Genomic DNA, 20,947 nt, shown 5'->3' with positions numbered 1-20,947 from the left:
GAGACACAGTGAGAGAGGGGACACAAGCAGGGGCAGAGGGAGAGGGAGAAGCAGGCTCCCCGCAGGGAGCCTGATGCGGAACTCGATCCCAGAACCCTGGGATCATGACCGGAGTGGAAGGCAGACGCTTAAGGACTGAGCCACCCAGGCACCCTTATCTAGGTATTCTAATACCATTCTTTCTTAGAGTCAATTAGAAACAAGGTTCTTAACATCTGGTTCAATCTTTTTCTTTTTCTCCATCTAGAGCATCTTTATCGAGTTCAGTTTAGTCTTGACTCTTAATCTACTCCTTTAAATCTATTGTTTATAAAATTAATGATATTCCTTAAATCCAACTTTCTAGCCTTGGCTTTTAAAATGATCTATTTGGGGGAAGATAAAAGGGGTACATGGTAATATGTGGAAAATGACCTAGGTTAATATCCCAAAGTATTATTCTATCAGATATATTTTTTCAATATGGGAAAATTATGAGCAATTCAACTTTATTTTTATTTACTTTAATATGTACTTATATCTTGTTTAATAAGAAATACACTGATTACAACTTTTAAAATGTAAGTTGAATTTCATTATAATAAAATGTCATTGTATTTTGAAGTGTGGTATTTTAGACCCTACAATGTCCAATTGTTAAAATCCTCATCGATTTCATTATTATCAATAGACTATATATGTAATTTAAGGAACAGTAAGACATTTACTACATGATATTCTGCAGAAGTAATTATTCTACACAAAAGAAAGATTTTCCATAAATTGAAATAAAGAAGGAGAAAATATATGAAGTTTTTATTTTGAAATCTTATAAGAGATAAATAACCGAACTTTGTGTACAGAACCACATGGAAATGGTTTAAATTAATTTTTCTTCAGGTTGCTATCCTGTGTAAAGAATCATGGAGTGATTTTTTTTTATTTTCCCAAACTTTAAATCCTCGGGAGGAAAAAGTACTTTAAATGGGATCACTGCTGGAACTTAAACTTCTTTCGAGTTCACCAGATGATGACAGTTTAAGAGACGCACAAAAATGCATTGCTGTTGTAGATTGCCAAATGCAGCATCCCAGAGCGGAAATTTTATTCAGATCTTTATCAGGACTTCAAAGATGTGGTGCAGCTCTAAGTAGGTCTCATGACTTTTCAAAATTAACTTCCTTTTTGTGTCACTGGGATATTGTGAGGGAACTACTATTCTGGATGATAGATGATCTATATAATCAGTGAATAAATGTGCTCCACCAAGAACCTCCAAATGACCTAAGATGATCTCTTCTTCAGACTGGAAACTTTGAAGTTTTGGTTGGCTTTAAATCTTTGAGGATTTTTGTCTAATGAAAACACATTGCTAATATGATAAATCTACAAGTTTCTATTTAAAAATCTTAATAGAATTTAAGTAGGACTGGACATTTTCCAAAGAAATAGCTCAAATATATATATTAGACATGGCAAAAAGAGTTTCAAGATCTAAGAAACACAACTTTAGAAGGTTACTCTTAGCGACCCACAAAGTAACATTTAAAGTATCTTACTAAATTTGAATTTAAAAGGTGAAGGAAATATGAGTGCTATTATTATTATTATTATTATTATTATTTCATCAGATTGCAGATAAAGTTAAGGGACCATTTTAATACAATTTATTCCAACTGTTGTGAACTTTGTCCAATTAGGTGTGCATTTAGCTTGTTTTGGCAGCTGTGAACTAGATTTGGAAGAAACAGTACCCTGAAGAGCCCAGTGTGAGTCTTCTTTGTATGGTTGAAAGTCATACTTACGAGTGATTTACATGCTAAATAGATGCTGACTTCGTGGTCCAACATTCAGTTTAGAACTATTTTATTCATGTCTGTGGAATACAAAGCCAGAATATCACAGTTTCATTAATTAAGCATAAATATCTAGAAGTATTTTTCTGAGTTTGAATTTTTTAGGGAAAAATGCAAATCGTAAAGCTTTGTAGGATGATTTGTCCACATCTGCGTAATTCAACAGGTATTTGCAAAGTACAATTTACCTCCTCAGTTAGGGCATATAATTAAAAAGATGACTAAAGTGGTATGCCCATCCTAGAGTAGCTTAGCATAAAGAAAAGATAAGGAAAAAAAAATCTTAGTTTTATGTTTTTACTAGATGAACTGGTTCCCCTAAACATCCAAAGTAAAATTTACAAGGCCCTCTTCATTTGGGCCTTAAAATATTCATTAACAGCCTTTTTAAGAGAAAACACTTATTACAAGTTCTCTAAGAAAAGTCACTATATCTTCCATGTGGCTAAATATGGTTTCTCCATATAGTGAAGACAATTCACAATAGAAATTAAAGGAACTAAAAATTCTAAGATCAATATCAAAGTAACCCAAGTGTAGAAGAAATAAATAAGAGCCAGAAACTGTGTTGTTGTTTAAATGGTTAAAAAGAAAGAATGTAAACTATAATGTGATCCCCAAGTACTAGAAAATATTTACACAGATCCCTTATGTGTATATATCATTGAGAACCTAAAATAATTACCAAAAAAAAAAAAAAAAGAAAAAAAGGAAAGAAGAAAGAAAGAAAGAGAGAGAGAAAGAAAGGAGGGAGGGAGTGAAGGAAGGAAGGAAGAAACTGATTTTCCTTCAGCTAGATGTTCTCATCCTCTGCTGTTACTGTCCTTTTTAACAGTCTTCAGAACTGAAGACTTGTTCTATTACAACCTTCTACTCTATCATGACTCGTGTCAGGACTTTATTCTCCCGCTGTAAAGCTACTTCCCAAATCTCTGCTACTGTATGTTCACTCACCCATTAGGAAGAAATAATAATAAGAGTAATAATAATACCTACGCCCAAAACAACCAGTGCTTTGTTCACACATCATCTCATTTGATGCTCTCAGAAGCCCTGGAGGTAGATAAGCCAAGCACTCTTGTTTTCATGTGAAATGTTAGTAAATAAACTCCGGTAACACAGTTTGTAAATTGCTAGTTCCTAGTTTATTTCTAGTTTCTCAGGCTCATCAAGGCTTTTCCCATGAAAATACACAGAATCATCTACAAATGCAAAAAACTCAGATTGGTCCTAATGTCAACCATATTCTGAGCCAATTCTGATCTAAAAACAGCAGCTACGTGTAACATCAGCACTTTTTACCCCCATTTCAGAGCAAATACAGTTAAACCCTTTCCTTGCTTTTTCTATTAAAGTCCTATGCTGGATCATTCTATCGTGCATCCCCTATGATATGTATTTGAAACTGCAATTCAGCATGTCTAGGGCAAGTTCTGAATGCCCTCATAGGTTCTGCCTTATTAAAGTAATTACCCTCCCCTTTTACCTCTTTGTAACCACAACTCTCACTATCCTCTCTACCCCACTGCACCCCAATCCATCACCTTGTCATGCACTTGCCCCCCCCCATATAGCACATTTAGGTATCACCTGGTTTCCCCCATCTATAGGGTCAGACACCATTTCATCATCTCTGCCTCACTTCCTTAGATTTGGATGTGTGTGTCTCGGGGGACGTGGGAGATTTACTCAGGACACTCCCACCTCCAAGGCTGGTAATCCTTCCCTGAGCCCTGAAAGCGCTCTGCTGCCCATTCTTTATCCTACAGTCAGGACTCTATTCCTGTTTCTCTAGGACCTCATGGCTCAGGTTTTTTTGTTTTGTTTGTTTTGTTTTGTTTTTCACTTCAGCTTACAATAAATATAATTTATAACCTAGTGAGCCAGTATAACAATTCACACACATACTTAAATACAAGTTTTAGGAAATAATACTAACCCTTGGCAAGTGAGTTGGTGTCAGCATTCTTAATTTTCTATTTTGTTCTATTTAATATTACTTCTGTGCTTTATTCTAGACTTTTCTGTTATTTCCTCTTTAAAAAAAAAAAGTTTGATCAAAGTAAAACAAAGTGATTTGTAATTTGCTAACTGGATCATGGCCCACAATTCGATAAGACAATGCTCTATCTCACTAGTAATGTTCCACTTAGGAGAATATTCACCCAAAAGATAATAGCTGCTGTTCACCAGGCCGCCAAAGTCTTTGGTCTCAAATTTAGGAACTGATCACCAAGTTTTAAATAAATTGCCATACCTTCCAGGAGAGGCTAAAAACACATGAACTATTATCACTATTTGGCCGCCAATTCTTAGACAATTATGCTAAGAAATCTTCTAGCTGCTGTTTTTATTTTTTTCCTAAAATCTATTTGTAAGATACATGAGAACAGATAATTTGTTTTATTAATTGATGTAGCCCTTGTGTCTAGACAGATGCTGGCATATAGAGAGCACTCAAATATTTGTTGAATGAATCAATCAATGAAATCAGTGAATGTTCGGAAGAGGCTTAGTAGATTGTTACTTATTCATGCATTCTCTCATTCAATACACATCTGATGAATACCCATTATATGTTAGTCACTGTGTTCCTGGTTACATTATACAATTACTTCAAGCCACGTCCCTATTTTTAAGAATCTCTCAAGCTAATAGAATATATCTTCAGTAAGGTTCTGAGTGTTAAAGGACATTAATAATAGATTAATACGCATCCTTTGCTATACATGGAGCATTAGATACGACATGTATGTTAATTTTCTCCTTGTCAGTCAACAAATATTTAAAGAACACTTGGAATCTGCCACGCAGAGTTCTAGACCCAAGAGACTGAATGATAAGCAAGAAAAGTTTCCTTCCTTCAAGAAGCTCACAGTTCAGTGGGACAGGATAGAAATACTATATAAACAAGGAAATAAGGTAAAGTAAATAGCATTAAACACTATGAAGAAATAAAACATGGCGAAGAGATAGCAAATGATTTGGGAGGAAGGGTTAGGTTAGAAAGAAGAGAGAGCCCTACCATAGTATAGCTTCTAAAATCTTCCAGGAGACAGTGGGAAACTGAGATATTGGGGAAACTGTATCAGGAAAAAGCAAAAAGTACCCCTCTCCTTTTTCAGTTCAGAAGGACACAATGTTTGTACTGTTCACAGTTTGAAGTTTCATATTGCTGGCCATTCATCCTCAAGGAAGAAAAAAATATCACAAAAAGATTAAGACAAGAAAGAAAAGAAACAGAAGCTTCTCTTTTTAAGCAACCAAGGTTAGTACAAAATATTTTGCTGCAAAGGAGGACAGAGTGTTAAATTGAACCCATGTTTAAAGGGAAATGATTGTTATGACATGCATTTCTCATATCAGAGCAATTTAGATAGGAAATCACTGGTAAGCAAACATTCTGTATTATAAATGAAAAAAATCCTGAAAGGATTATTGTTGTCTTTTTCACTGAACACATCAGCAAGAAAATTATTCAACCTCAGGCAGAAGAAACAAATATCATCAAATACAACAGTGTTGCTGTTTGGATCCTTCTCCTATCCTCAAGGACTGTCATGTTTTCAATACTCATTTCTTTGTATGTCACCTTCCAGTACAAGTCTTTATGTCTTGTACTCATTCAGTCTGTTCATTTCTTGATTGCTGCTATTGTGAACTTCTAGAATTTTAAGCATACAAAGGACAACTACTTCCCTTGAAATAAAATTATGATGCAAAAACTAAAAATAAATACAATTGAACACATCTGAAGTAAATTTATATAATTAGACTGTTAAATGTTTACACTTAAAAACTAGACTATATTCTAAGAAGTCAGATATAGACACTTTTTAGTATACTTAGGAGCTTGTTATAAGTCATCTTTTAGTAAAAACAAGCTAGATGGAAAAAAAGGCAATGAAGTCATTCTATTACAAAATCACTCTGAGAAGAAAAAGAGAAACAGGCCCTTAAGATCCATCCCTCACTATTTGTTTCTCTGCTTATAAGATAGGGTTCCTGACCCTAACGGTTCATTTTCCAAGCTCTCACATCAGCAGACCTCTGCCTCGGGCCCATGGGAGCCATGGTGGAAGACAGGGGAATGAGAGGAAGGAAGAAGCCAGAGTGTTTCTTCCCTTGCCAGCATTTTATCACTGTGCCAGTGACACCTCCCGCGAAGCCCACATGTCCTGAGTGGCTCTAACTCTCAGGAGACAGACGGCCTGAATATAGCTGTCACACTTAAACCTTAGCATGAGTAACATGGCCTCTTCCCTTTTTACTTCTAGCCAAAAAGAGTTAATCACTCCCCATCATTGCTCATGTCTACATTTTATCATTGTCCCCGTTTTATCGCTCAGCTTTTCCATTACTGGTGTGACCAATTCTTTTTATTAGGTTCTCTCTGCTTTAAATGTGTTGAGTGGTTTCATTTTCCTAGTTACACCCTGAAGAAAAGCAATCTGTGATCTGCTTCATACATATGTGCAATATTAAAGTGTTATAATGTATATATTGAAATGCATATCCCTGTATTCTTTTCCATTTTTAAATTTTATGTTGGACATTTATATAAATGTTCTATAAGTTGTTCCAACATAATTATTTTATAATGCTCATCAATTTCTAAGAGATAAAGGCTTTCCTATTCCTATGTGGGTAACACCAACTTGATAAATTTTAGTACATCTCTATTATTCCTCTCTCCAGAACACTTCCCCATTTTGCAAAAACAAACCACCTTTCTTGGCATTCTCTTCTTCCTACCTCTTCCATATTGTTTTTCTTAGAGTTGCTATTTTTTCCCAAAAATTCAGTCTCCTATATTTGATTGGCCCAAACTCAACAAATGAAGGAAGAGGAGGAGGGGGAAAGAAACAATTACTTTTTCTAGGAGTTTTAGACTTAGGATTGCTCTACGTTTGGTTGGCTATGGTTTCTGCCTTACGAAGAGAAATAATGTGCAATGAGGTGTTGAACCAGTATTCAAAGAGAAGCAGAAATAAGAAAGCAGAAATTAAAAATAAGAAGCAGAAAGAAAGAAATCTTCAAAGAAAGCAGCAGAAGAAAGGTAGAATTTAACATTCTCTTTGCAATTCTTTCGAAATCAACTTTCATTCCTGCCCTTTCCATCTGTTTTTTTTTTAATATAAGTAGACACATATATGTATATATATGTATTAATTTAAATAATTGAGGGACATACTCTAAGCCAATTTAACCATTTTTGATTAAGGTAGGTTGAGTTCATTTTCTGTCACTTTGCGACCTACCATGTGCTAAGTAAGACAAATTTCATTTTAGTATATTGTGTTGACATGTCATACTGTTAAATCTGTTCCTTGGAACAAGGATATTTCTTGTGTTAGGGTAATGAGGCCTCACATAGAAACCAAATTATTCTTGTTCTCTAGAATCCATTTTTAAAGGCTTGAAATCCAGACTTCAACCAGAATCGAGAGTAAAAGCCACAGGTGGGCTGCAGAGTAGAAATTTGGCTCTTCTCAGCCTTGACCATGAATAAGACAAAATGTCTACCCATGTTGGCGGGTGAATTTTAAGAAGCTAACAAACAGACAGCAGGCTAGAAAGAAAAGAAATTTAAAAAATGTATCAGGGAAATTGAGCCATTGCTCTGTATATACACATGTAGCTCTTTGAGATATAGTATATATATTGCAAGGCAATGCATGAAATAGTATTAGTAACTGAGTGCTCTGAGTAAGTTATCTGAGGAGAATACAAAAATTTGCAATGTGAAATTACATATTTTTTCTATTCTATTTAAATATTCATTTCTTTCTTGTTCCTTTTTCCATAACTGAAATAGATGGCTTCAGGGGCAAAATGCAATTCAACTGACCCAGACAGTATGGCAGGTCACAATTGGTAATGGCCTTTGAAATGCCTCTGTTTTGGTTTCTTATATATTTATAAAGGTTACTTTAAAATCTAGGTGTTCACAGTGGTTAACATGGAGAATTATTCTCATTGAGTTTCCTCCAGTTTTTTCTACCACTTTAAAAAATGTTATATCATTTATTTTTTTTAACAGAATGGGACAGTTGTATTTAAAAACATGAAAATTCTTTTTTTTAAAGATTTTATTTATTTGACAGAGAGAGACACAGCGAGAGAGGGAACACAAGTAGGGGGAGTGGGAGATGGAGAAGCAGACTCCCCGCGGAGCAGGGAGCCCATTGCGGGGCTCGATCCCAGGACCCTGGGCTCATGACCTGAGCTAAAGGCAGACACTTAACGACTGAGCCACCCAGGTGCCCCAAAACATGAAAATTCTTAAGAGAAGCACTGCCTTAGGATGACAGAGAAGAGAGTTTATTCAAATCCTCCCCAACCCTGCACTTTCCCTCAATGCAGATTTTTGATTCTTCTCTAAACATACACACACATTCACTCACACAAAATGTTCACTAACTAAGGTGAAGATGTCTAAAAAGAATGAGGTTTTAGCAAAATAATTAAGCAGATGCATTTGTCTGGTTACATTTTACTTCTCTCATTTCTTTTTCCTCTCAAATCCTTCCAAGTCCATGGGCTGTTCCTTCTTCACTGGCTCATTGGCTATTTTCCAATAAATCAAATACATTAAGAGATGACAAAGATTTTCCCATTTCATTTATACTCGTATTTTAAGAGAGAGATATTTGGAGAGTGAGACTTTCAGGGTTCATAATAAATAAATGTTTAGCGATGAAAACTCCACCCTTGATAATATACTGAGACAGAGTTGGTCATGTGTTCAGATGGTTCACTAAGGTGAATCCTTACTCCACTGAATTGCTGTCAAATGTTGCAAATGTGTGGCTGAGGACTGTAAAGTTTCCTATTAGAATGTTAGGTTCACTATACATAATTTATCTATTGCTTATCTAACAATGAGTACATTTTAGTCCTTGAAATACCAAGTTTATTCTTATTAGCTAGTAATCCTATCTAGGGATCATAGGGCTTAGGATCAATTTCACTCAATAGAATACAAAGTATTTTTAATATTCTGTGTTTGTTTAAATTTAAGTTCCTTTTTGCTGACATGCAGAATTAAACAAGGTACTGTCTACTTCCTAAAATAGTGATTAGATCTATGTCCAGATTATTCAGGTCTTTTTTATGGTTTTTAAATTTAATTCAATTAAGATAAGTCATGAGAGAACACTGATAAAGTTCCTTGGCAGGTTTCGAGGAAGTTTGTTTGCTTTTTCAAATTAGGTCAATTTAATCAACATAATAATGTTGCAATGAATGAATAATGAATGTATCTAGTAATGATAAATACCAGATTTCACCCAAAAGTATGAATGAGTGATGGTAGAGTGGGGATCTAATAGAGGTGAGCTTCTCCAACCTCAACCTTCACATTATTTCATATTTCTAAAAGTATTTTTCATTCTAGAGCTGTCCATTTCTTAAACTTAATGCAGAACTTACCTTTTTAAAATAGTGCAAAGGAAACCACTACTGACAGCTACTTTTAATGAAAAAGTCTTTGTTTGGGACCAAGTTTCATTTATCTCTGAAACGCTAGTCCTTATTCCACCCCCGATGGTGAATTATTCACCCACCAATGCAGTATCTCAAAGATTTCCTTTGCAAATCCTCAGTGTCTGCCTGGTGTAGTTCAAATAACCATACAGCCAGAACCATACCAGTCACCTCAATTTTATGTAATTTTTTAAAAATTACTTAGCATAATTTTTTTTTTTTTAAAGATTTTATTTATTTATTTGACAGAGAGACACAGCGAGAGAGGGAACACAAGCAGGGGGAGTGGGAGAGGGAGAAGCAGGCTTCCCGCGGAGCAGGGAGCCCGATGCGGGGCTCGATCCCAGGACCCCGGGATTATGACCTGAGCGGAAGGCAGACGCTTAACGACTGAGCCACCCAGGCGCCCCAACTTAGCATAATTTTTTAAGTTATTTGCATGATTGTTCATATAAATGATTTCACGAGTTAAAAATAATCCTTTGTTAGACCTCTGGTAAGGGTTGATTTTGTCTTGCTAAACATGGCCTCTGTAATTATAGGAAGGGTTTCCTGTCCTTATTAAAATGCTTCTCAGCTGCTGCCACAGTTGGTCCTGTGGCTGCCGTCACCTTGCCACTGTCTTCTCTTGGCTCTGCACCATCATGTGTGGCATTAAGTTAAATACTGTATCTCCTATGGCTGTCTTGTTGCCATCACTCTTAGGATCCCACATTCTCTGTGTGTGTGTATGGCTGATAGAGTTCCAGGCACTCCTGTCATTGTGGCATATCATTGCTCCCATTGGTCTAACCTCCCACCACTGCCATCTTCAGAGCAAAGTGATCCTATCTTTGACTGTACAAGTTGTACTATGGTGGTCAAGATGGATGCACGCTGATCACTAAATCTTTCCATTCTAACAGAATGTAGAAATCATCCTGGCTTAGTACTACATGCAATGTGACTATATGTTGAAAGCCTCTGAGTTATAGATGCTAACATTTTGGATTTTTCACTTTCCCCTCCCATCTGCATTCTGAGTATTAGGATAAAAGGGACACTTTCCAGGAAAAGTGTCACTAGAAGTCCTTGTAGCATCTGTTCCATAGGCACGTGATAATATACTCTGAATGCTACACAGAATATGTCTGAAAGTAGAATAGAAAATTTGGTTAAAATAGAAATGTTCAAAAACAGTCAAAGGTAAAAATACATGACAAAAAATATGCTATAATAAAGGTTAAAGAGGGAGGTTTGCATCCAATACTCTAGAACAAGCATTTAATATGCCATTTTGTGGGATAAAGTTCTGTGTAATCTCAAGAGATGGTATCCAGAAAAGAAAAGAAAATTTCAAAGGAATAAAATTGAGTTTTGTTAAGATGAAAGGATAATGATACATTTAAGAAGCAGAAATAAATTACTGCTTATGAAACATTACACATTAAAGGAATATGAATAAATCAAAGAAATCATAAAAATATTTAATTCTAATATTTTATTTTTTTATTTTTTAAAGGGACCTAACAAAGTTGGAAATGACAAAGTACAAATTAAGTATAAGTAGACATATTATCAGACCTGAAATATACATGGGTTAATTTCCTTTGTATTCTATGATTCCTTGATTCTAAAAACACTGGTAAACATATGCATAAGAGACAGTGTTTAATGGTGTGAGAGATTAAAAAATGGAGTAGAGTATGATGCTGGACTATGAAGTTGACAGTGATTGATTGATTGAAGATTTTATTTATTTGAGAGAGAGAGAGAGAGATAGAACGAGTGGGGGAAGTGCAGAGGGAGAGGGACAAACAGCCTCTCTGCTGAGCTGGAAGCCCAATATGAAGCTCGATCCCACGACCCCGAGATCAGGACCTGAGCTGAAGTCAGATGCTTAACTGACTGAGCCACCCAGGTGCCCCGAGAGTGATTTCTTTATGGCTAAAAAAGACCTTCCCATAAGGAAGTGCATTTTCAATATGTAAGAAGGAGGGATGGCTATAAAATCTGAAAAAGTAACATGTACAGAGGTTTGAATTGTCCATCAGATTTAGAAATTGATGAGAAATTCACCACTTCCAACTTCCCTTTCAAGTCTAATGATTGTCAGACGAGAGAGGGCAGAATCCTCTTTGATAGAAAATAATCAAAGTCCAAAACACATTAGGAGATAACAAGTGAGCACCTTGGTACTCTAAATAACTTTGGGTGTCTTGAGTCAGACAAATTATTTTCCGAGGTACAGTAAGATTTGCATTGATATCACTGAACTGCAGTTAACGGTCTCTGAGGAACTATGTTGAAAATAACACAATCCTAAAAGCTGTCAGGCTGGCTAATTTGTGAAAAATGACAGTTTAAGAATATTTTATCAAGCAGATGCCTGTGAGAACTTAGAAACACAAGAAGGGAAGAGGTCATTGTTAAGAGCTGGAACAAAAGCACAAGAACAACGAAGAACAAATCTCAACAAATGCACTCATTTCCTCTTCTCTTTCTTTCTATGAATTTATCATAACTAATTGGGGGAATGATACAGATTAGGGTTTTTCAATATTGGCATTGTCGGTATATATTGACCTGATGATTTTTTTGTTGTGGGGGATGCTATCTTATCTATTGTAGGATGTTTTGCAGTGTTCCTGGCCTCAATCCACCAGGTGCTAGAAGAATTTTTCCCTCTGTTCCCCTTCTCTGGGGGAATTGCCTGCTGGAAGAGAGCCACTTCACCCGCAGTCGTGACCCATTTCTGGAGACAATCTGCTCTTAGCAAAGGATCAATGCAGAGTTCTACCATTCTGGGTTATTTGTCACACATAAATAGCAACTGGAACATGCCCATTGTTTCAAGTACCTGCGATTTTACTTTCAGTTTATGAATATCTTGCAAACTACGGATGACTAACATGATTGAAATAATGCTCCTCGGTGAAATGCATGCACCTTTCATGGACACTACTGAATGAGTTCATCTAATTGGAAGAACATTCCTCTGAGAAGCAGTGGCGGTGGTGGTCGTGAAGGTGGTGAGGTGTTGACTTTCTTGGTGAGGTTCAGGGTATTTCCTGATTAACTGTCACTGTTTGGAAGTTTCGAAAGTGCTTTTTATTTGGCTGCAATGTAAAAATTGTATTGATAGCTAAAATAGGCACACAAAGTGTCACAGTTTTCCCTTGGAAACATTTTCCTTGAAAGGCTAAGTGACGGCTGATGTTAGGAATACACTTACATTCCCCCCAAAAGAAAAGCAAATAGTAGCAAGGAACAGTTACCGGAACACGGATATTGTGAGGAACTCAAATAATGCACAGAACACAGCTGTTTCCTACACTCCCTTCAACATCACAGCTTTACTAAACGTTTTCCTTTAAATTTTAGAAGGCCTTCCAAATCTTTAGAAAGCCAACCACGTGCCTTCCATTGCATTAAAATGAAAATAAATCTCCACCCATGAAAATCGACTTAAAATGACTCGCTCCTACCCACGTTGTATTTCTCCGGAATGTCGGCTGTATGGTTACTAGACTGACCCAGGCCGCTGACCAGAATGTGATAATCTTTGTGGCTGCAACAAATGAATTTCCCTGTGCCTCTTCCCTATTCTTCCTTAGCACCTTTGTTTTGAAATGAGCCGAGAAGGGTGTGTTTTCTGAGATGAGCCACAGTTCAAGTAGTCCTTACTTTTAAGTTTTTCCATTGCTTCTCTTCCTGGCGACATTTATTTAAGAGCATTCTTGGGGCGCCTGGGTGGCTCAGTCGGTTGGGCGCCTGCCTTCCGCTCAGGTCATGACCCCAGGGTCCTGGGATCGAGCCCCGCATCGGGCTCCCTGCTCGGCGGGGAGCCTGCTTCTCCCTCTCCCACTCCCCCTGCTTGTGTTCCCTCTCTTGCTGTGTCTCTCTCTGTCAAATAAATAAATTAAAAAAAAAAAAAAAGAGCGTTCTTGATTATTATTAAATCTGGCAGGCTCATCCTGAGTGCCTGCAGTGCACCAGTTCCTTTTGGAAAGCTGCAAGCAGGAGAGAGTGACTGCTGAACAGAGGATCACATCCGTCTGGAGCTGCACTGAGCTTTTGACCTTGGCAGTTTTTCTGTAGCTACTTCTAGCATTTATTCAAACTGGGATGTGACTCATCGGCGCTGTCACTACCGTGGTCATGTGGTATTAATTCTAAAGCCGTGGTGCTGCAGAGTTTCTATCTTTAATCCTTATTTGTGTACCGTAAGAGTTCAGACTTGAATAGGCTTAACCTTCAGAATGAACTTATTTTGCGCTTTTAAACCTCGCTTGAAAATAAGGAAGGTCTGGTTATGAGGTAGCCATTCTAATCGTAGAGTAATGTTAATAGGATCATTTGCTGGACGAGCTTATGCGTGGCCACTGTATGCTGGCATTTGAAAAGTAATTTACTAACTTTTCTTTCCATAATTAGAATAATAAAATATTCCTTTTTTTTTTTCTTCTCTCCAGGTGCATTGCAGTAGAAATTTTATCTACGCACCCACATACAATATCAATCTTATGCCCTATCAACATACGAAAGTAATAACATTGAAAATATATGTATTAAATAACATGTGTATGCTTAAGTCCGTTTATACCACTGGAATTATTTAAACTAGTGAAGATTTACAGGGTAGTAAGGTAATAAAATGTGAAAATTATCTACCCCATGTGTTGCCTCTTCCAGTCATGACATGTGCGTGTGTGTGTAAATCACAGGCATGAGGGCTTGTGTATTGTAAAATTTATTTTAATTTGGAAAACAGAGTTTTGGAAAAATCTACCCTTCCTTTAATATGATCTAGGTTTGAAAAAAATGCCCATTTCCATTGAGGTAAAAATATAAAGATAGGGGTGCCTGGGTGGCTCAGTCGGTTAAGTGACTGCCTTCGGCTCACGTCATGATCCTGGAGTCCCGGGATCAAGTCCCGCATCGGGCTCCCTGCTCAGTGGGGAGTCTGCTTCTCCCTCTGACCCTCCTCCCTCTCGTGCTCTCTGTCTCTCATTCTCTCTCTCGCAAATAAAGAAATAAATAAATCTTAAAAAAAAAAAAAAGAAATATAAAGATAAGCATTTAGTATTTAAAAATGTAGTGCTCCTGTGACTAATAATTACCACACATAGTTTATACGAAATCTATATTTTCTGCAGCTATCAAACACAAATTAACACAGAAGGGAAACTAGACATTTTATGTCATTCATGGTAGAAAAATAGACTTTATGCCCTATGGCAGAATTTTAAATCTTCTTAAGTTATATCAGAATTACATCTTTCCGAAGAAATACCACACCAAATTTATCCTTGAAGTACAGCATTAAAATGTTATCTTAATTAAAATTAATCATTTTCTATAGTGAATTTACCATTTCATGTAAAGTACATTTGATCATTTATTTCTTTTGAATAGCGAGTGAGTAAAATTACACACTTCCTCTCCCACCTTATCACATGGTTATATCTGGCAGTACCTCTCTTTTATTGTTCTTCATCAATTGAATTAATGAACTGTGAAATCAGTTATTATTCTGTGTATATAAATTATCATTTCTAAATCCACACTTACTTTAACCCATACAAATCTGGGAAGCGGTTTTTATAAGTTCTTCAAAAAGAGTGAAATAAACAACAACAACATAAAAAAATAGCTGTTCTTGCATGAGAGCGTGGAAATCATTAGCTATGTATGTGGTTCTAACTGAGGCTTTGCACTGTACATAGCAAGCTACAAGTAAATGGTGTTGAAAGTACTCTGTCAGGATGGATCTGTCCTCTGGGTCTCCACCAAACATAATTAGTTTTATGTAAAATGACTGGTTTTCAAGTTTATTATATATGAATTTAATATACCAAATAGATAGAATACAAGAAATGATAAGTGGAAAAATTTCAAAAGATTTATATTTCTCTAGTGAGCCCCAAAATAGCCTATCCTGCATTCCTCTCAGTTGCCACAAGATGTGTATTACTCTGACTTTCCCCACAAGTGAAGTGATTAACTGTTTTGTGAGGGGCTTTTTACTCTTTCATTTTTTTCCTCTATGGATAAAAAAGAGAAACCCATAAAGAGGATACATGATGGGGTTTGTAAAATTAAAGTATATGCAAAAATGACACCTTCCCCCATATAAAATGCTTGAATTATAAGAATCCCTGAATGATAATTTTGGAAAATTGGTAGGTGCCTTTCAGCTCAGCTCATCCAGTTTATTTGTTATTGGTAATAGGAATACAAGGAGGAAATTCATTTGATAAATTTGCTTTGCTTGTTAAAGTTGTCCATGATCACAAATTGATTTTAGGCAGCTTTTCTTTTTTATAATGCATTAATAGGGAATTCCACAGCATTTTATCTTTATTTTTTTCTTAGTATTGGACATGTATATTTTTCTGGTACAGAAGTAGGGTTTTTTTTCCTACCATATTTTCTTTCCATTAATAGCTATACTTAATTAAACAAAAGGCCTTCACAGCTAAAGACCGCTCATTGTAGACTATATATTTGATGGATCAGAAAACATATAATATGCATGTTCCGATGCCATCTCTTTAGAAAGCCCTTCTCTGATCACTTATTCTGACAGTTCCTCAGTTACTTCCTAGCATATCTTTCCATTTCATTCTTTAAGGTTTCCTGTCCTCTGACACACATTCTTCATTAACTTTTTCCTGGTATCTTTGGTCCCAGCTTTTTTCCCCAGACAACACCATTCCCACACACTCAATATTAGTGTTCTTGCCTAACTGGTTTATTTCTCTGTCCTCAGTACATAAGATTTTGCCATGTACCTCTAGAAATCAAGAATATCGCTTAAAAATACTTTAAATATCAAAGACAAAAGGAAAATAAATAATACATATAATGCATATTTTAAGCATCAATCATGAGTTTAGCAATAAACTACAAGCCCACGGTGTGTGTATGTGTGTGTGTGTGTGTGTGTGTGTGTGTGTGTGTGTGTGTGTGCTTGGGTGTATGAGAAGCGGAGCTTAAAATAATGTTCTGCTGAGATATATCCAAAAATGTAGTGCTGACACCATGATCCAAAAATTTCAATTTAGTATGCAAAAACCAGTTAGATTAAGGAGTGTGGAAATTGAGAGAAAGAGCAAAACAAATGGAGACAATATTGAAAACATGTAGACAATGCAGGAAGCATACATTAAGGTATAAAACGAAGTTATATCTTTGGCCCCCCTGTGCTCCTGTCTACTCAACATTCTGTGAACCTTTTCTGTACATTTACAATTCCAAGTGCAGCATTTCATTTCTTCACCTCGAATGACTGCAGCCCCAATTTTTCTTCCAGAAAGATCATTTAGAGTATTTAAGGCTTAGCTCATTTGCCGCGGCTTCTCTAAGTGTTTTCTAATCCCACCAGACTATCACCCCAATGTGCAAGTGCTTCATTAGACTTGGGAAGATACTGTGTCATTCATATCTGTTTTCTCTGCTGGATTTTAAAGTCCTTCCTTATAGGTGCACACTTTACTGATCTTAGCAACCCGGTGCAGAAAAGGATACCATGTGTGTAATTTCCTAGACATAATGAAGTGCAGTATACTGAGGTGGGAAGGGTGTGAGCTTGTAAATCCCAGGAGAAGTTTCTGTCTGCCAGAGGGCTTTTCCTCATCCCTCCCAGTCAGCACATCACCTGCAGCTTCGCCCCCTCTGATGGGAGAGCTAACTTCCCTAAGATTCCCTTTCCTGCTTATGAATTCAGAACTTTAATGCTCATCTCATGGAGTTTGTATAATAATTACATGACCTACCATATGTAAAGAATTAAGGCTTTCCATATATTACAGTTGTTACTGTTAATATTTTAATAATTGTTCTTTTTAATGGAAAACAATTTAGTTAGAATGTCGACAAATACAGTCATAAACAACTGGGAGCTGTTTCCTTCTAACCCTGGTTCAGTGTGTTTATTTTCCATTGCTCTGTAACAAATTGTCACAAACTTAGTGGCTTAGAACAACACCCTGTCATTGCTTCACAGTTCTGTGGATCAGGAGTCCCGGCAAGCCTTAGCAGGTGGTCTCTTTGCTGGTTCCCATAAGCCTGAATCAAGTATTAACCAGGATCAGTGTCTCACCTGAGGCTCAGGGTCTTCTTCCAAGCTCGCTGGTTGTTGGAAGAATTTCCCTCCTTGCAGCTGTAGACTTCATGGAGGCTGTACTCAAGGCCAGCAGGAGAGTGTCTCTAAAGTTTAACCTTTTTTAAAAGCTTACCTGGTTATGTCAGGCCCACCTAAGATAATTGTCCTTTTAATTATCTCAAAGGCAACTAACTACTCACGTTATCATGGGTGTGACGTTCCATCATAACCACAGACTGAATATGCACTCAAGGGTATGGCATTATAGAGGATGTGTACACCCAGGAATGGGAATGTGAGGGGACCTTCTTAGGATCTTGCCTACCACATTTAAACTAGAAAATGCATATTTAAAGTTATGTATTATGGCAATGTACTCGTGTGTGGATAAGCAAATGGTTTCACAATGCCCTGGAATATACCAAGTGAAGTATTGTGAAGATCCTCATGGAGTTCTTGTATGTGAACAGGTTGTACCTCAGGCACTGAAAATCAGTTACCTACGTAAAAAATAAGCATATTGGGATTATTCTTAAAAATTCATAATTATCATTAAAACAAGTGGTAAACATGTATCTTCAAGATAAAGATGAACTAATGTTCTATATTTTAATTAGTGAGGAAAGAGAATTCTGGTAAAAATTATAAATATTTACACACACACAATACAGTAAGGAAAAGGTGTTCAATTTGGTTGGGGAAGATTTTGGTCTGAGTGGTCTTTGGACAGCACAAGTAGGACAATCAATAAATGAATGTTTCAAGAGAACTAAGGAGAGGGAGGGAGAGAGAGGAGAGAAGGAGATGGACACAGAGAGAGAGGAGAATGGGGAAAAAAGCATACCCCATTCTGTCCACTTCACTACAATAAAGGCAAAAAAAAAAAAAAAAAAAGATGAAAATGAGCATCAAGAAAGTGACCTAGCGCTTCAGTCAGTTCAGCATCTGATTCTTGATTTGGGCTCAGGTCATGATCTCAGTTTCATGAGAACAAGCCCTACATCCGGCTCCTCACTGAGTGTGGGGCCTGCTTAAGATTCTTTCTCCTTCTCCCTCTGACCCCCCCCCCCACCCGGCTTGTGTTCTTGCACTCTCTCAAAAAAAAAAAAAAAAAAAAAAAGAATGAAAGTGACCTAAAACCCAAACTTTATTTTTCTTATTTTTTAATGATTTATTTATTTATTTGAGATAGAGAGAGAGAGAAAGAGAGAGCATGAGCAGGGGGAGGAGCAGAGGGTGGAGCAGAGGGAGAGGGAGAGAGAGAGTCCCAAGCAGACTCCCCACTGAGCTTTGTGCCTCCCACGACCCTGAAACCATGACCTGAGTGGAAACCAAGAGTCAGATGCTTAACTACTTGAGCCACCCAGGCACCCCTAAAACCAAAACTTTAAAATACGTTGAAAAAAAAAATACATAGGAAATTATTCAGGAAACTATTCAGAAAGAAATTATATATTTAATTATAATTTATTACTAATTTATAAAACTCAGAGTTTTTTAAACCAAAAAACTTATATCATGGAATTATTTCAACATTATTTTTAAGCTTCAAAAACATCACACCTTGCCCAACTGCTACGCACATACTCTAGAAGCAAACAAGGGATCTTTATTAACAAACAGACACATTTGTTTTGTGTCTGTTCTGTGGTATACAGGAATAGATTTAGGCCAAATTTTACATTTCTTTTTGGATATCATTTCTCGGAAGCAAAAGTTGAGGAAAGATTTTCTTTTTCTAATTAGATTTGAATTTATACTACATGTGTATACTATATGTGTTCATTCCTTGGGCATGTTCCCTGTAAAACTCTGAAGTGATGGTAATAAATTAAGACCATATATGCATATATTGGTATAATTCCACACTGAAGAGCCAAGTGTGCATAGCATGGAGACTGGATTCTGCTGGGAAGTGTAATATAGAAGTGTAAGGCCTAAGACCTAAATGGAAATTTTATTTTGTATGCTTTTACTTAATAATAGGTAAGGAGGCCTTTTCTGAAATTTTCTTGGAGCTACAGTATTTAAACACATCCCCTGGGACATTAAAATTCAGAGACTATTGAGGAATATGTCCCTGATATAGATCTAACTGTTGGAGAAAACCATATACATATCTTCCGGGTACTTTAGACATTGACTTCTCTAAAAGGAGAAGATGGAACAATATTGTTATAGATAAAGGTTTGCTTTCTAATGGAATTTGATGGTTTTTATGTGCAGAGATGCAGGAACATTCAAATCTTGCCCTAGATGGAGACTATTCCAAAGGAATATTTGCAGAGAGTGAATCAAACTACTATTTTATAAATAGCATTTACATACCTTATATACCACCGAGCTCAAGTAAAGTATTCTTTGTGGGGCATCTGGTTGGCTCAGTCGGTTAAGCGTCCAACCCTTGGTTTTGGCTCAGGTCATGATCTCAGGGTGCTGGGATCGAACTCCACGTTGGGCTCTGTGCTCAGCAGGGAGTCTGCTTCAGGATTCTCTCTCTCCTTTTTCCTCTTCCCCTCCCCCCACTCACTCTCTCTCTCTCTCAAATAATAAATAAATCTTTTAAAAAAGAAAAAAAGTCTGCTTTGGAGCACTGAGCTAGAATTGAAGGTTAAATGAGACCCCTAATCAGTTTGATATCCTCCCTTTATCAACAGTATTTTGGGACACCTGTTATCGACAACTATGGTGAGAGAGAGAGAGAGAAATCTGTAGTAAAGGCCCTGGACTGGTTAAACCCACAGTATGCTTGCAGGATTTGGAAAGTAAGAGAAAGAAACAACCTCAAAAGCCCAGCCAGCCAAAGGAATGAAGTTTTTTATAGGTCTTCTTACTTCATAGAGGCAGGTAGCTCAAGAAAAAGAATGAATTCCTGACATTAAAGCATACAACCTGTCTTCTTTAGTGAAATTTAGTTTGAGGGACAAAGAGAAGGCTTTGCATACAGGTCCAATCTGTTGTGCAAGAAGCCCTGCAGCTCGGTTGTATGACTCAGTGAGTACAATGATGCTACAGGCATCCATATGAGAGAGAGAAGCTGTTTGAGGTCTCTGGAAAGCTCTAATTGGAGTGTCTCAGCACAGATGCTAGTGTTCTGGAGCAGAGCCACGTCTCCGGCAGCAGAGAACTACCCTGTGTGTGAAAAATAACTCCTGTTATACAGATGAATGCCTGACCAAAGAAGAGCAAGGGACTGTGCCATCAGAGGGGCCCAGCATTCATCCTGCTACTGTCAGGTTACCAAATCCCAAGGTCAGGTGGTTGCAGAAGCCATCCTTTGTGCAGTGGAAATGGTACGTCTGGAACTGGCCCGAACAGATCCGGAGGGTACGAGTAAGTTACACGATGAGCAGGTAGCCTAGATTCTGTTTCACCAATGTCTATTCCTCAGTTCCCCACTCTGGTCTCATGGCTGACAGAAGTACAGTTCACAGGGGGCTTGAAAAGCTGAGGCCAGGTGGAAATGTAAAGCTGCTGCGGGAGAGAACAATGAGGATTTTATTAGTTTCCTTGGGCTGTCATAACAATGTACCAC

Source organism: Halichoerus grypus, chromosome 4 (genome assembly GCF_964656455.1).
Source record: "Halichoerus grypus chromosome 4, mHalGry1.hap1.1, whole genome shotgun sequence".
In the NCBI taxonomy this organism is placed as follows: domain Eukaryota; kingdom Metazoa; phylum Chordata; class Mammalia; order Carnivora; family Phocidae; genus Halichoerus; species Halichoerus grypus.
The sequence above is the reverse complement of the archived record's forward strand: the minus strand, read 5'-3'. Positions refer to the sequence as shown.